The following is a 15,353-nucleotide window of genomic DNA, read 5'->3' on the forward strand; positions in this document are numbered from 1 at the left end:
GTGAGAACGTATATGTACAGTGATATATAATCTGTATTTCTCAACATTATATGATAAGTGTTTCCTATGTCATTTACTAGTCATAGGTACAATTTTTAATAGCTTACACAATATTCTGTTAAGATTATACAATAATTTATTTCTCCACACGCCCATTGTTGGACACTAAGGTTGATTGACAATTTGGTTATTATAAATGAGAATCTCTTTGCATAAATTTTGTCCAGACTTCAGCTTACTTCCTGGGGAGTGAGTGTTATTAACAGTGGAACTATGGGTCAAAGGGTAGGACTATATTTTAGCTCCTGAAACATATTGCCAAATTGCTTTCCAAAAAGAATGCATCAGTTTACCCTCCCATTATCAGCAGATGAATGCCCTTCTTGCGGCACCCTATCTAACACAGAGTATTGTCTTTTTTCATCTTTGCTAATTAATAGGTGAAAATTGATCTCTTGTTGTTCCATTAGCATTTTTGATTACTTGTGCAGGTGAACATTTATTCATATGTTTATTAGCCATTCACATGTCCTCTTTTGTGACTTGTTCGTTAATGTCATTTTCCCATTGAGAGCCTTCGTAGTTTCTTATTATTTTGTCTGTGCTCTTCAGATATGAAAGACATTATTTTTTTTCCTCTTATATCTATGGCAAATATTTTTCCAAGCACGTTCTTTTATTACATTTGACATGGCTTTTCATTGTATGTTGTCAAATATTTTGAGTTTCTTTTATGATTTCTCTCCAACTGTTTTTAAGCTTAGCACATCCTTCTCTATAAAGAAGTGAGATATTCACATTTTTATGGTTTAAATTTTTGATCCACTTTTTATAGTTTCCATTTTTTTATTCACCTGAAAGTAATTTTGATGTGAAATATGAACTATGAGGGTATATTTTTAAATATCACCATTTATTAAATTGCTCTTCCCTACTTTAATAAACTGTTAAATTATCACCAGCACATGTTTCACACAGCATTATCCCTAGGCTCTACAGAGAGTTGCAGAAGTTCAAATTTGGCAGTAAACTTTGGAACGGTTCGCTCTGGGCTGACAAAAAGATTCTGGAATGTTGAGAGATTGCAGGGAGCCATTTAAGAGTTCTGAGCAGATAATTAACATGACCATACCTGTGTGGTTATCATAAACTAAGGGAGAACAGAGCAGAGGAAGGGAGAGTTTGGAGACAGCCTGTTTCCTGAGTCTTACAGGGATCCTCCTCTTTGCCTTTTTTTAAATATCACCTTTTTAACAATTTTGGTATATACTAGGCACCGAGTTAAGCACTTTTTATACATTATCTCATTAACTCTTCTCAAACCCCAGTTAGGTAGGTATCATCACCCCCTTTTCACAGATGAAGAAACTGAAGTCTAGAGATGTCATATAAGTTGCTTTAGGTCCCTCAGCTAGTGAATGAAAGGAGGCAGGACTCTAACCTAAGGATTTGGGGGAAATGTAAATGAGAATATAAAACACCTAAAACAGTGCCTGGCTTGATAAATGGTGGCTTCTCATCCCCACACCCATCATCAGGTCTCATGAACTTGAAATACTATATTAAAAAAAATATGCTGCCATCACATTAATAAAATATTCCAGCAATTATAGGAGGCTTATTCAAGCTTAATTGGGAACTATTCTGTCCCTCTTACATTTGTGTAAAATGAGCCCCAGCACAGCAGTCAGGAAGCCTGGCTTTCTACTCCATCTTCTAGTGCTAGGTGGTTATATGACCTTCGGCAAGTCACTTTACCACAAAATTTCCTTGTCTGCATAACAACAATAATCATACTTTTTACACTGGGTTTTCTGAATAAAATAAAAGCAAATCTGAAATTGTTGGAAAATTTCAAAATCCTGCATGACTTTATAGACTTCCCAATTAACATATCAAAATTCTTAGGCCATGAAATGCCTATGAAAACAAACCGTGAATGTAGTCTCTGTTTCAATTTATTGTGTTCTTATTTTTCATTATGTCAACTTTCAAATGCACCCAGTGCAGCCAAAATAAATAAATAGATAAAAATTATTAAAAATACAAAATAACATCTGGCAAAATCCAAGCTGGTGTTGATTTCACTTGGTCTTTCCGCTGTTAAAATCTCTCAGAAAATGCATCTCTATTCTAAATAATAAGTCAATTTGGCAGTCCAGGCCAAGGGCTAGTGAATTTCAATTGTCTGTAGTAGACAAGCAAGTGGGGGGTCCAGCTAGTCTATGCAGAGGGCAGCATTTTCATTTCTATAATTACAGTATTCATAACAGCAAATCTAGAGCTGTTACATTAGTACATTAAACCAGTTGGCTTTCAGGAAATTCTGACCAGAGATTCAACTATTCTTGACGAAGTGAATGTAGGCAAGAAGACTAATTAAAATTATCTTCTTCAAGAAGAAATTTTTTAAAAAAGAAAGAAAAATGAGCTGCACTGCCCACTTACTTAAAAAGGAACCAATTTCTCCCTAAACCTGAGTACTTGCAACTTTTCTGATGTGTCTAGTTTACAAAGCTCATTGACATTCACGATCTACAGCATAATCACATATGTAGGGTGGGCATTCATGCACCCATTTGTACAAATGAGAAAGTGAAGCCTCTAGGGGTCACACGAGCTGAGAGTGACAGAGCTAGGGACTAGAGCCCAGTTCTGTTTCCTGTGTCAAGGGCTGGCAAGCTATGTAAGCAAATTTACCAGAAAAAAAAAGAATTTCCGATCTCCCTGAGACTTAACAAAGTACCTGTATTTTGATTTTATTTTGTATTTATTTATTTATTTAGGATGCATTTCACGGCACGTGGGGTCTTAGTTCCCCGACCAGGGATCAAACCCACACCTCCTGCAGTGGAATGCGGAGTCTTAACCACTGGACCGCCAGGGAAGTCCCTAAAGTACCTGTACCTTGTAGCAGCTCAGTAAATATTTCTTGCCTGTCTGACTACTTGCCAAATAACGGGGGGGGGGGGGGAGGAGAATAATTATAGGTAGAAAGAAAAAGGAGAAATTACAGAAATGATTAAAGGAAGAGAAAACAGCATTAATCTTAGTCAATAAAGCCTAATCTAGGAAAAAATGGAAATATGGAGAAAAACATGTTAAACCGCAATAAGGTTCATGAAATATATGTCAGCAAAAAAAAAAAATTGAAGGCCATATATCAAAAAGCTGACACTGGTGGTAATAACCACTGTAACTGCTACCATTTAAATGTCCTAGGCTCTGTAAGCCTATCAACCCTCTGAGGTAAGGAAGTAATATTATTATCCCCATTTAATGGGTGAAGAAAGTGGGGCTCAGAGAGGTTAAGCAACTTGCCCAAGGCTATAGAGCTAATAAGGATAGAGCTAGGATTCCAACTTAGACAGTCTGACTCAATTTTCATTTTTTTATACTTTCTATACTTTGCAAATTTCCTACAATGAGCACATATTACCTTTATTTTTTAATCCGGTAGCATTCATCATGTATAGAAATAATTTTGTCATTACATCATTAACTATAGTTAATTACTATTTCTATTCATCATTTGTATGTCACCTCAATTAGACTGTTAAGAGCCTGTGTCTCAGGGAGTGTCATGTTTTAATGCATATTATAGCTGCTCGATGAATACTTCTTAAGTGAATGGACAATGGAGAGAAAAATGTGGGAGTGTGAGGCAAAACAACTACCACAAAAAAAAGGTTTAGGGAGGTGATGAAAGAGACAGATGAGGAACAGAAAAAGAAGCACAGAAACAAACTGATCAAGAAAAGGAGATGTATGTGTGACACAGGTAGAAAGACAAACACATCACAATAAAGCAGGGTAAATAAGAAAGGAAGCTTGCTACATAGAACCCTGTTTTGGTGAACTTGTAAACTAAAATTGGAGCTAAAATGCATTAACAAAGAGAAGACAGTCACAGGCGACAAAGGAGATTTTTAAGATATGGTACTTTAAAAAAAATTAAATAGAAAAATTGTTTCGAAGTACCTTATGAGAGGGAGAAGTACTAAAATTGCTTTCCTGGCAAAGCCTGTCCCTTCATCCAACAATTATCCTAAGATACTTGAGATCTCATCTCCATAAATTCAATAGGCAATTGGGGCCACTTTCTCTTTTGAGACCAGATGCAGAAACAGAAATTACAGTCATTTCCTATATTGCAGAAATTAGCTGGCCAGTTGAAAGCCACCTGCACGCATAATTCACATCATCAGAGGTTGGCATCTAGAAGGCTCATGGCCATGTCCTCTCTGCCACATACTTCACCCACGTAGAGGCCAAGCTCAGATAACCAAAGGTGATGTTTAAGTTTGCAGTTGGCTCATGTTATGAGGTGGTGGTCTCTTTGTGGCTCCTATCTCTTGGAATTAAGAAATATTTTTTTCTCATAGTAATACATGTACATAGTTAAACATAAGACAATGCTGAGGCATGGCTGATAGCAAACAACAGCCGTTTTCTGCTCCACCATTCCTCATCATCCTCAAAAGAAGCAAAGCTTTCTGTGGCTTTATCCATTACAGAATCTAAATAATATGCCTAAACAGCTATCTATTTAACAATTTTAGATGTTATCTATTAACTCTCTTTTACAATAGTGAAGAATTTAGCTTTCTTATACTTCCCCCAACTCAACACCATATCCTTAATGTCCCCCAATCCCTCTATCACAATTCTTAGTTAAATCAGTAGCCAAGTTTACATGATTATGACTGTGTAATTATTGTTCACAGCTAAGCAAAGTAATATATTATCATTAATGGTTTAGTTGGTCTTACCACATCATTGTTAGTCTTTTGATTTTTTTCTCAAGTTAATAACTGCTTCAGCATTTCGTGTGAGATTTCTCTATTTCTAATGTTTTTTTATCTAGGTACTCTAACAGTTCTGTAACATACTTTTCAATAATTATTCTAAACACTCCAACCCATCTAAAATCTGCTGGTTCCATATTTCCCCTGGAGATTGCCCTCTCACAGTTCCCTGCTTCCCTGCTACAAACTAAGCCAGTTATGTCATGGCCTGTGACATGATTGTCCTCCTGGGACTCTTCCTTACAATTCCCTGGAATTGGATTCCTTGTTTCCTGGATCTTATACTGTCTTCCTCTTTCTTGGTTTACTCCCTCGTTTTAGTAGAGTACATCTTCCAATAGCTTCCAGAGAAAGAGATGATAGGAGAATTTTTTTTTCAGAACTTGCATACTCTATTCTAATATTTAACATGAGCATGATTGGACTGCTATGTAATTTTAAGATGAAAATCATCCTCCATTAACAAATTAGACATTTATGGTCAACTGATTTTCAAAAAGGGTGTCAAGACACTTAAATGGGGAGACATCATTTCAACAAATCATGCTAGGACAACTGGATATGCACAAGCAGAATAATAAAGTAGGATCCTTAACTCACACCATACACATAAATTCAAAATGGATCAAAAACCTAAATGTAAGATCTAAAACGATAAAAGTATTAGGAGAAAACATAAGTATAAATATTCACAACCTTAGGGACTTCCCTGGTGGCACAGTGGTTAAGAATCCACCCGCCAATGCAGGAGACATGGGTTCAATCCCTGGTCCGGAAAGATCCCACATGTCACAGAGCAACTAAGCCCGTGCGCCACAACCGCTGAGCCTGTGCTCCCCCCGTGAGCCCGTGAGACACAACTATTGAGCCTGCGTGCCACAACTATTGAAGCCTGTGCACCTAGAGCCCGTGCTCTGCAACAAGAGAAGCCACGACACTGAGAAGGCCACACACCTCAACGAAGAGTGGCCCCTTCCCCCCCCACCCCGCAACTAGAGAAAGCCTGTGTGCAGCAACGAAGACCCAACGCAGCCAATAAATAGAATAAGTGATTTTAAAAAATATTTTAAAAAAAACTTCACAACCTTGGACTAGGCAATGGTTTCATTTGGTCACCTGACCAAAGAATAAATACATAAATGGGACTTCATCAAAATTAAGAACTTTGTGATTTTAAGGACACTATCAAGAATGTGATAGACAACCCATAGAATGGGAAACTATTGGAAAATATACCTCATATAGGACTTGCATCTAGAACACATAAAGAATGTTTATAATTCAATAATAAGAAGATAAATTACCCAATTTAAAAATGTGTAAATGATTTGAATAGACATTTCTCCAAAGAAGATACACAAATGGCCAATAAGCAGATGAAGAGAAGCTCAACATCATTAGTTATCATGGAAATTAAGATCAAAACCACGAGACAGTACTTCATATCCTCTAGGATGGCTATAATCAAAATTAAAAAAAGAAGAAAAATAACAAATGTTAGTGAAGATGTGAAGAAATTAGAACCCTCTTACATTGCTGGTGGGAAAGTAAAATGGTGCAGGTGCTGTGGAAAGCAGTTTGGCATTTTTCCAATAAGTTAAAGATACAATCATGATGTGACCCAGCAATTCCACTCCTAGGTATATACTCAAGAGAATTAAAAAGATGTCAACACAAAAACACGTACATGAATGTTCATAACAGCATTATTCATAATAGTCAAAGAGTGGAACAACCCAAATGTCCACGAACTGATGAAAGGATAAATAAAGTAGGGCATATCCATAAGATGTGATATTATTCAGTCATAAAAAGGAATGAAGCACTAATACATGCTACAATGTGGATTAACCTCAAAAACATTACGCCGAGTGAAAGTAGCCAGACAAAAAGGCCACATATTGTATGATGTCATTTATAGGAAATGTTCAGAATAGGCAAACCAGGAGAGACAGAAAGCAGATTACTGTTTTCCAGGGGGATGGAGAAAATGGAAGTAACTACTAATGGGTATAGAGTTTCTTTTGAGGGTGATCAAAATGTTCTGGAATTAGATAGTGGTGATGGTTGCACAACTCTGAACATACGAAAACCACTGAATTGCATAACTTCAAATGGGTGAACTTTATGGTATGTGAATTATAATTCATTAAAACTGTCTTTAAAAAACTAACATGTATAATATAGGAACATACGGTTAAATGTATTGAATCAACTGTACTTTTCCCCTCCTCTCCCTCCCCAAAATCCCATGGACACGATACTGAGAAGATAAATCGATATTAGCTATCTGCCCCTCAAAGAGAGATCTGGAAATCACTGGGACAGTTTGACCTATCACCAAAAGGCAGAGGGAAGACTAACTGAACAAATGTAAAGGGATGCAATTCAAAAACTTTTTTAAAAAATGACATTGCTTCTGTAATTACAAACACACATACATTCGCACACAGATGAATGAAACAGAAGACGAAACAGCCAAAAAGAAGGTTTAACAAAAATTGAAAGCACAAATTGCAGCTGGAGGAAAGGTAATTGATTTGGGAGAGTAAAGGGGGCTACAGCTATAAGCGTCTGCAGAGGGGGACAAAGCACAAGGTAAACTCTTCACCCTTTAGGAGCTGAGAGGCACAGAACATGAATGCACAGGATACAGTGGAAAAGAGGGATGAAATACAGGGCTCAAACTAAGGAAGGATACTTAAATGTCAGAATATAAATAGTGGGACCCTCAGGTCCTTTTCCGCAACTTCACAGCCTGGTCACTATCCCTGACCACCCTCCACACCCAAAAGACCTGAAGTTGATTTTCTGGTGACAAACAACAAAAGCTACCAACTTGAACAGCCCAAGAGAAGGCTGGTATAAGCCCCAGGTCTTACACTGGAGGAAGGGAGTGGGCGGACTAATTAGGACCTTCAGTCTTTTCCTCATCCTGCTCCCAGATGTTTCTCCCACCCTGCCTTCTACTCCTAGGCAAGATATTAGAAGTCTTCTCTGGAAAAAAGGAATGCGCCCAGAGAAAATATCCCAAGATTCTAACATTTGAAGTTTATATATAGGCTCACTGTCACGAGACATCTGAGGAAAACTCCCAATGCTAAAGGGAGAACACAAACAACAGAATCAAAGGGATTCTGGGGCTTCCCTGGTGGCGCAGTGGTTAAGAATCCGCCTGCCAATGCAGGGGACACGGGTTTGATCCCTGCTTGAGGAAGATCCCACATGGTGCGGAGCAACTAAGCCCATGTGCCACTAAGTTCACTGAGCCTGAACTCGAGAGCCTGCAAGCCACAACTACTGAGCCCGTGTGCTGCAACTACTGAAGTCCATGCACCTAGAGCTCATGCTCTGCAACAAGAGAAGCCACCGCAATAAGAAGCCCGTGCACTGCAATGAAGAGTAGCCCCAGCTCGCTGCAACTAGAGAGAGCCCATGTGCAGCAACAAAGACCCAACACAGCCAATAAATAAATAAATTTTTTTAAAAAGACGTATTCTAACTGTGTCACTCCCCTCCATTCTTACTAACCCATTCCCATTCCTGCATTCTTTCCACTCTGTTTCCACACACCCTTGTAGGTAAACAGACTCCTTAGTTTCTCGTTTATCCTTCATTTCTTTTTCATAAATGAGCACAGACATATCTTCTTACATCCTCTTCTTTCTTATGTAAGGGTAGCATATTATAGATACTCTTTTGAACTTATTTTTCATTTCATTTAACAATACATCTTTTTTAACTGAAGTACAGTTGATTTACAATGTTCCAGGTATACAGCAAAGTGATTCAGTTATACATATACACATATACATCCATTATTTTTCAGATTCTTTTCCATTATAGGTTATTACAAGATATTGAATATAGTTCCCTCTGCGATACAGTACATCTGTACTGTTTATTTTATGTATAGTAGTGTGTATGTGTTAATCCCAAATTCCTAATTTAACCCTCCCCTCCTCTTTCCCCTTTGGTAACCATAAGTTTGTTTTCTATGCCTGTGAGTCTTTCTGTTTTGTAAATAAGTTCACTTGTATCATTTATTTTAGATTCCACATATAAGTGATATCATATGATATTTGTCTTTGTCTGACTCACTTCACTTAGTATGATCATATCTAGGTCCATCCACGTTGCTGCAAATGGCAATATTTCATTCCTTTTATGGCCGAGTAATAGTCACATACATATATATATATACATGTATATATATACACACACCACATTTTTATCCATTCATCTGTTGATGGACACTTAGGTTGTTTCCATGTCCTGGTTATTGTAAACAGTACTGCTATGAACACTGGGCTGCATGTATCTTTTCAAATTATGGTTTTCTCCAGATATATGCCTAGGAGTGGAATTGCTGTATCATATAGTATCTCTATTTGCAGTTTTAAAAGGAAACTCCATACTGTTCTCCATAGTGGCTGCACCAATTTATATTCCCACCAACAGTGTAGGAGGGTTCCTTTTCCTCCAGACCCTCTCCATTTATTATTTGTAGACTTTTTGATGATGGCCATTCTGATGGGTGTGAGGTGATACCTCATTGTAGTTTGATTGGCATTTCTCTAATAGTTAGCAATGTTGAGCATCTTTTCATGTTCCTGTTGGCCATCTGTATGTCTTCTCTTGAAATATGTCTGTTTAGGTCTTCTGCCCATTTTTTGATTGGGTTCTTTGTTTTTTTTGATATCTGTTTGTATATTTTGGAAATTAACCCCTTGTCGGTTGCATCATTTGCAAATATTTTCTCCCATTCTGTAGGCTGTCTTTTCATTTTGTTTATGGTTTCCTTTGCTGTGCAAAAGCTTTTAAGTTTAATTAGGTCCCACTTGTTTATTTTTTTTCCATTACTCTAGGTTAATAGCACATCTTCAAAATCAACCCATTATCAGTGCATACAGAACTTCATTGCTTTTTACAGCAGCATAGTATTCCATTGTGTGGATAGAACATAGTGTATCCAACCACTCTCATTTGAACGAACATCCTTTCATATGTTTATTAGTGATCTCTGCCACTTCTTTAGTAAAATATTTGTTCATGTCTTTTACTCATTTTACAACTAAATATTTTTTTACTCCCAAGTTTTAAAAGTGCTCTGTATATTCTAGTTGTAAGACCTTTGCTGATATGTGCTTCACAAATATTTTCTTGAAATCTGTAACTTCTCTTTTATCCTCATAACAGGGTCTTTTGCAATGCAAAAGTTTTTAGTTTTGATGAAGTCCAACTTATTAATGTTTTATTTTATATATTATTCTTTTGGTGTTATATCTAAGACTTCAAGTAGACCTATTTTCCAAAGATACTCTCCTATGTTTTCTGTAAAAATGTTTCTAGTTTTATGTTTACATTTAAATCTATAATCCATTTTGAATTAATTTTTGTATATGGTGTGAGCTTTAGGTGGAGGTTCATTTTTTTAATTCCCTATGGTTTCCTAATTGTTCAAGAACCATTTGTTGAAATGAATACCCTTCCTTCATTGAATTGCTTTAGGTCCTTTGTCAAAAATCAATTACACTGGGGGGGAGACGGTTCAATATAGCAGAGTAGAAGAACGTGCGCTCACTCCCTCTTGCAAGAGAACCGGAATTACAACTAACTGCTGAACAATCATCGACAGAAAGACACTGGAACTCACCCAAAAGACACCCCACATCCAGAGACAAAGAAGAAGATGCAATGAGACAGTAGGAGGGGTGCAATCACGATAAACTCAAATCCCATAACCGCTGGGTGGGTGACTCACAAACTGGAGAACAGTTATACCACAGAAGTCCACCCACTGGAGTGAGGGTTCTGAACCCCATGTCAGGCTTCCCAACCTGAGGGTCTGGCAACAGGAGGAGGAATCCCCAGAGAATCAGACTTTGAAGGCCAGCGGGACTTCATTGCAGGACCTCCACAGGAGTGGGGGAAACAGAGACCCCACTATTGGAGGGCACACAAAAAGTAGTGTGTGCACCAGGACCCAGGGGGAAGGGGCAGTGACCCCATAGGAGACTGAACCAGATATACCTGCAGGTGTTGGAGGGTTGCCTGCAGAGGTAGGGGGCAGCTGTGGCTCACCGTGGGGACAGGGACACTGGCGGCAGGGGTTCTGGGAAGTGCTCATTGGTGTGAGCCCTCCTGGAGTTCACCATTAGCCCCGCTAAAGAGCCTGTAAGCTCCAATGCTTGGTCACCTCATGCCAAACAACCAACAGGGTGGGAACACAGCCCCACCCATTGGCAGACAAGCAGATTAAAGTTTTACTGAGCTCTGCCCAACAAAGCAACACCCAGCCCTACCCACCACCAGTCCCTCCCATCAAGAAGTATGCACAAGCCTCTTAGAAAGCTTCTTCCACAAGAGGGCAGACAGCAGTATCAGCAGTATTTCGTTCTGTGGAACTGAAAACCACAGCCACAGAAAGATAGAGAAAATGAAAAGGCAGAGGACTTTGTACCAGATGAAGGGACAAGATAAAACCCCAGGAAAACAACTAAATGATGAGGAGATAGGCACCCTTACAGAAAAAGAATTCAGAATAATGATGGTGACGATGATCCAGGACTTTGAAAAAAGACTGGATGCAAAGATCGAAAAGTTGCAAGAAAAGTTTACCAAAGACCTAGAAGAATTAAAGAACAAACAAACAAAGATATGCAACACAATAACTGAAATGACAAATACACTAGAAGGAACCAATAGCAGATTAACTGAGGCAGAAGAACAGATAAGTGACCTGGAAGACAGAATGGTGACAATCACTGATGTGGAAAAGAATAAAGAAAAAAGAATGAAAAGAACTGATGACAGCCTAAGAGATCTCTGGGACAATGTAAAATGCACCAACATTCACATTCTAGGGGTCCCAGAAGGAGAAGAGAGAGAGAAAGGACCCGAGAAAATATTGGAAGAGATTATAGTTGAAAACTTCCCTAACATGGGAAAGGAAATAGCCACCCAGGTCCAGGAAGCACAGAGAGTCCCAGGCAGGATAAACCCAAGGAGAAATACACCAAGACACACAGTAGTCAAACTGACAAAAATGAAAGACAGAGAAAAGTTATTAAAAGCAACAAGGGAAAAACGGTAAATAACATACAAGGGACCTCCCATAAGGTTAACAGCCGATTTCTCAGCAGAAACTCTGCAAGCCAGAGGGAGTGGCACAATATATTTCAAGTGATGAAAGGGAAGAACCTACAACCAAGAACACTCTACTCAGCAAGGATCTCATTCAGATTCAGTGGAGAAATCAAAAGCTTTACAGACAAGCAACAGCTGAGAGAATTCAGCACCACCAAACCAGCCCTAAAACAAATGCTAAAGGAACTTCTCTAAGTGGGAAACACAAGAGAAGAAAAGGACCTACAAAAACAAAAGTATATACATAGTTATAAAAAATGTATTCCACAATGTATATTCATCCACTATAAGTACTCCTTCAACATAATTTTTTCACACATATGCACATGTGAGGGCAAGAAATACTCATTTAAATTTCTACAAAGGACTGTAAAAAAACTTAGAATATTCTAATGACGTGAGCTTACACCAGTCTGAAAATGCAAACATCTGTAAATTGTTTAAATGGTACTAAAGATTAAAAATAAGTTTTGTAAATAGCAAAGTGAGGGCTTCCCTGGTGGCACAGTGGTGAAGAATCTGCATGCCAGTGCAGGGGACACAAGTTCAAGCCCTGGTCCAGGAAGATCCCACACGCTGTGGAGCAACTAAGCCCATGTGCCACAACTACTGAGCCTGCACTCTAGAGCCCATGAGCCACAACTACTGAGCCCATGTGTTACAACTACTGAAGCCCGAGTGCCTAGAGCCCATGCTCCACAACAAGAGAAGCCACCGCTATGAGAAGCCTGTGCACCACAACAGAGTAGCTCCTGCTCTCTGCAACTAGAGAAAGCCTGCATGCAGCAACAAAGACCCAACACAGACAATAAATTAATTAATTAATTAATTAATTAATTAATTAAATATAGCAAAGTGAAATATCTAGAGTTTACAAGATCACATATAGCATTGTATCCCATCTATACTTTTAATTTTCTTTTTTGAAAATGATGTGTAACAAAAAAGGTATCATTTGATTAAAAAAAATCAATTACACTAGGTAATGATTTTTTGATATGGCACCAAAAGTGCAAGCAACAAAGAAAAATAGATAAATTTGGGAGCTCCCTGGTGACCTAGTGGTTAGGATTCCGGGCTTTCACTGCCGAGGGTCTGGGTTCAATCACTGGTTGGGGAACTGGGATCCCATAAGCCACACAGTGCAGCCAAAAAAAAGAAAGAAAAAAGATAGTTTGTGGAATGGAAGAAAATATTTGAAAATCATACATCTGATAAGGAACATATATCCAAAACATATAAAGAACCCTTACAACTCAATAATAAAAAGACAACCTGATTGAAAAATGAGCAAAAGATTTGAGCAGACATTTCTTCAAAGAAGATATACAAATGGCCAATAAATACATGAAAAGATGAGTCAATATCATTAGTTACTAGGGAAATGGAAGTCAAGAGTCCAGGAAGATCTCAGTTAATATCCACTAGAATGCCTATAATCAAAAAGATAAACAATAACAAGTGTTGGTGAGGATGTGGAGAAATTGAAACACTCATACATTGCTGGTGGGAAGGTAAAATGGCACAGCCACTTCAGAAAACAACTGGCAGTTCCTCAAAAAGTTAGAGTTAGCATATGACCCAGAAATTCCACTCCTAAATAAATAACCAAGAGAATTCAAAACATATATCCACACAAAAACTTGTACACAAATATTCCTAGCAGCATTATTCATAATAGCTAAAAGTGGAAACAACCCAAATGTCAATCAACTGACAAACAAACAAAATGGAATACCGTAGAATATTATTCAGCCATAGAAAGGGATGAAGTACTGACACATGCTACAACATGGGTGAACTTGAAAACATTATGCTAAGTGAAAGAAGCTAGACAAAAACGACCACATATTGTAGGATTCCCTTTAAATAAAATGTCCAGAATAAGCAAACCCATACATAGAATGTAGGTTAATCATTGCCAGAGTCTGGCAGAAGAGGGGATGAAGATATAGAGAACGACTGCTTATGAGTTCAAGATTTCTTTTTAGGGTGATGAAAATGATCTAGAATTAGATAATAGTGATGGTTGCACAATTGTGCAAATATACTAAAAACCACTGAATCTTACAGTAAAAGTTTTTAAAATAAAATTTAAAAATCTACTGGGAGTATTCACATTAGACTACTTCTGGGATTTTGTATTCTGTTCCATTGACTTGTGTCTATTCCTCAACTAATACCACATTGTCTTGCTTATTGGACCTATACAGTAAGTCTTAAAGATAGGCATAGTGATTCCTCCCACTTTACTCTTTGTAGCCATTCTGGTTATTTTGCCTTTTCATACAGTTTTTAGAATAAGTTTGATTATATCTATAAAAATATTGGGATTTTGATAGGAACTGCATTATATCTATGGATCAATTTGAGAAGAATTGATATTTTTAGTATTATGAATCTTCCAATCCCTGAGCACATTGTCTCTCCATTTATTTAGTTCTTTGACTTCTTTCATTTGTGTTCTGAAATTTTCAGCATACAGCATATAGCGCTGGTAACTGTTTTATCAGATATACCTAAGTATTCCAATTTTTTATAGTGATTGTAAATGATATGTATTTTTAATTTTTGTTTCCATGCGTTCTTTGCTAGTATATAGAAATATAACTGACTTCTGCATGTTGATTGGTATACTATGACCTTGCTGAACTCACTTATTAATTCTACAAACCTTTTTTTTTTTGGCTACATTGGGTCTTTGTCACTGCACACAGGTTTTTTCTAGTTGTGGTGAGGAGGGGTTACTCTTCGTTGCGATGCTTGGCCTTCTCAGTGCAGTGACTACTCTTGTGACTTCTCTTGTTGCAGAGCACCAGCTCTAGGCACTCGGGCTTCAGTAATTGTGGCACGTGGGCTCAGTAGTTGTGGCACACAGGCTTAGTTGCTCTGCGGCATGTGGGATCTTCCTGGACCCACCAGTGTGCCACCAGGGAAATCCTCTACAAACTTTTTTAAGATTCCTTTTCTACACAATCATGCAATCTGAAAATAGAGACAGATTTATTTCTTCCTTTCCAATATGTATGCCTTTTATTTCCTTTTCTTGCCTTATTGAGTTGGCTAGGATTCCCATTACTGTGATGAATAGAGTATGGAGAGCAGACATCCTTGCCTTGTTCTGATCTTAGGGGGAAAGTACTCAATTTTTTGCTGTTAAGTATCATCATAGCTGCAGGAATTTTATAGATGCTCTTTATCAAGTTGAGAAAATTCCTCTCTATATCTAATTTTCTTGGAGTTTTTAAAAAAATTATAAATGGGTGTTCAATTTTGTCAGAAGCATTTTCTCATCAATATATATAATCATGCAATTTTCCTGCTTTAACCTGTTGATGAGGGGCTTACTTTGATTTTCTAATATTGACTCAGCCTTGTACTCCTGGAATAAACCCC

The sequence above is a fragment of the Hippopotamus amphibius genome, chromosome X (genome assembly GCF_030028045.1).
Source record: "Hippopotamus amphibius kiboko isolate mHipAmp2 chromosome X, mHipAmp2.hap2, whole genome shotgun sequence".
Classification (NCBI taxonomy): domain Eukaryota; kingdom Metazoa; phylum Chordata; class Mammalia; order Artiodactyla; family Hippopotamidae; genus Hippopotamus; species Hippopotamus amphibius.